The sequence below is a fragment of the Sciurus carolinensis genome, chromosome 11, assembly GCF_902686445.1.
Source record: "Sciurus carolinensis chromosome 11, mSciCar1.2, whole genome shotgun sequence".
Taxonomy (NCBI): Eukaryota; Metazoa; Chordata; class Mammalia; order Rodentia; family Sciuridae; genus Sciurus; species Sciurus carolinensis.
In genome coordinates this window covers 20,634,953-20,638,033 of record NC_062223.1, presented here as the reverse complement: position 1 = coordinate 20,638,033, position 3,081 = coordinate 20,634,953, and positions in this window count along the sequence as shown.

Sequence of the window (3,081 nt, the reverse complement as noted above, 5' to 3'; positions counted from 1 at the left end):
TCCTCTCTTACTCAGCACAACCAGCCCTTTTCAAGAATTATCCCTCTCACCTGCAAGCAATTTCCACTGATTCCTTTCAGCAGGGACCTGCACTCGAAGGCAGCAGTGCATCCCCTCTCACCTCCGTTTCTGTAGTGGACGTCTTCCTTCCCATCTTTCAACTCTCCTCTCTTCTGCCCTTACCATTCCCTCTTGGGTGTGCTATCACCATCTTAATCCCGCACATTTTATTGAATGGCAACGTGCTCCAGGTTGCAGTGGCACATAATTCAAATTGACTCCTCTCAGGCCCTTGACATTTTGGAGGCTTTTAGGACACACTCCCAGACCGCTAGGGATCGGGAATTGCCCACCTGAGCACTTGCCATGTGAACCACGACTTCATTTGGAAAACCAAATTGTGAAAACCAAAGACAGTTGCCCCTTACCCGGATTGCCTAGCTGGTTATATTTTGTATTTCCTTGGTTAGGATTTGATGAAAAATGATAGGATTTGGGGATGAATACAATTTAGTTTATGCTGATAGTATTCAGAGCATGGCGGAATGTACCATCCAAATTCCCTCTAGCATTGGTATTCCAGTGTCAAAAGAATGGGAACCATTCCAGAGACTCTTGTTTATTTTGAGGTATGTCGAAATTCACACACAGTTGAAGTGCGTAAAGCCTATGTTGTTTTCATGTTTTCCAGGGATCTAGGCATTACAGGATTGTTCTTTGGAGGGTAAGTGAAAAAAAATAAATAAACGAACACCATTCATCCCAAGAACTCATGCGAAAAAAGGAAACCCGAGTCAGTAGGCATGTTGCAGAATGATGGTGGGTCGAAGAAATGATAAGCATTTGACAATTTGCTAAAACCTCTGGTACAAGTGTCCTGCTCAGTAAATCTGATCACAATTTCAGGTATTCTTGAACCACTACTGTTTTGATATTCAGTTTTGGGTCTTGAATTCGCCTTTTAGCAGAGCTCTTTCTCTTTACATTCGTGCAGTTGTGGTGCCATTTTTATTTCCAGAGCTGCACTAAATGATGCACTTTCCAAATTCAACTCATTTATATTTAGATCTAGGCTATATGTCCTGTGTTTTAAAGAAAACCTTTACTCATGGGTCTTGTGCCAGAAAAGCTATGAATCAGCATGTGTCTAATCAGCTGTGATTTGAGAGCCACTAGACAGAGCCATAAGATTGTAAGGGCTTGGAACTCCTTGGAAGGAGAATTTGCCTCTGTAATGATGGATACTTACAGAATGAACTGGCAAGTCCTAGTTCCTGTATTTGTAGAGTATGTTGAACCTGAAGATACGTCATGGAATTTGAGGGTGCACGATGATGATGATGGCTGTATATTTTTAGAATGTCTCTTCATTGAAGTAGGCTTTCAGCACCCACAGCCTTGTGCTTTCAGTGCCAACACAATGTCCTTGCTCTCCCTCTTTGAATGTTCATCTTGGACACTATTCCTCAAAGCCCTTAGAGGACGGTGCACTTCCAATCTGTTGTAGTGCCAGGTGAGGCTGCGTTCCTCATTCCTTCAGTAGGTTCTTGTATGATCCACTGATTTGTATTCGGCATCTTACCAGGTGTTCTAAGAGGACTGGTGGAAATTTTCCAAAGGACCTTGTGCCCAGCTGGCACTACTCTGGTCAAGAGAAAGAACACATGTGTGAACGCAGATAGAGCAGTCAATCTGCATCTCGAGTGAGTTGAGGTGGCCATGGAAGTTGTCAGCAGGTAAATTTCTGAGTGCATCTGAGTTGTAATGCCACAGACAAGGAGGTGTGGTCTTGCAGGTTTAGTGAAAACAGAATATCTCTCCTGGCATGTCAGCACCATCCTATCCTCTGACTGACATTCTGAGTGAAGAAGTCCCAAGACACCACTTAAACCTTCAGAAAATGCATCCCCCTTCACCCAGAAGACCCACTTCCCATGTTCCAGATGTCAACGGTCTGAACTCTCTAGGAAAAAGGGAGCAACCCGCAATGTTGGGTGTGAAGGGTCCCAATTCAAAGACCAATTAACCCACCATGCTCACGTCATGCTCCCCTGCCATGAGCAGCTGTCACCAGCCATCATTCTGTGTGGTTGCTGGGCACTAGATTAGTTTCCTGACTAGGATATTGCAGTTGTATCCTGTGCTGGAGAAGAGTGTTAGGAAGGAAATAGCGTAGCAGCCAGTGCTCAGCTTGGGCATCAACGTGTCCCCAAACACACCTCTCCCCAAACAGGCACACTGGAACTGGTGGAGGATAACTGCCTGCTGTCAGGTTGCCATGTGTAGCCAAACAATTGCAGCGACGCCTAGCGGACATGAATTTTACTGGGAGCAGTCAGTCTTCAGAGGATTTCCTTGTCCTACCTGGACCTGGATGCATCCATGGACCACGGGGCTGTGCCCACCTGGCTGAACGGGTTGGAATCACATTTTGGAAATCCTCACTTCCCTGGCACTAGCTCCCATCTTCTTTCCTCTGACCATCGCAACTGAGCTGGTTCTTGTTTCAATCTTGGTCTGAGGCAGCCTGGAGCAGAACCTGCTCTGGTTGCCATGGGAACCATGACGCCATGGTGCTGTCAGGCCTTCCCACTGTGACCTCAGGCGGAATCTGGGGTGGGAGCGCCAGGTCACCGGAGACACTCCTCAAACAACATGTTGCCCAAGGCTCTGGACACCCCTATGGAGAGAGATACAGAACCTTGATTCTTGTAGCCATTGACACCCAACATCCCCGATGCCTGCCCCTTCAACCTGTAGAGAGGACCTCTCCTATTCTTGGCTCACTTGTCATAGGATGATTGGTAACCAAGGGAGGCGTTGTGCTCAGTGTAACTGAAAGCAACTGGTCATTGAGAGCTCCGGGGTATGAATTTCAGCCCTTTTCTCATTGTTGTTACAATGAGATCTTGAGGGTGAAAGCTAAAATCATACCAAGAGGAAGATTGAAACTGGATGAGGAAACTTTCCTTTCTGCCAGCAAATATGGGTGCGGGCAACACAGAACTTGAGAGATATCACCACTTGCCTTTGCCTGTTTCTATTTCCTGACATCGTCTGGCTATGTTGATGAGGCCATTT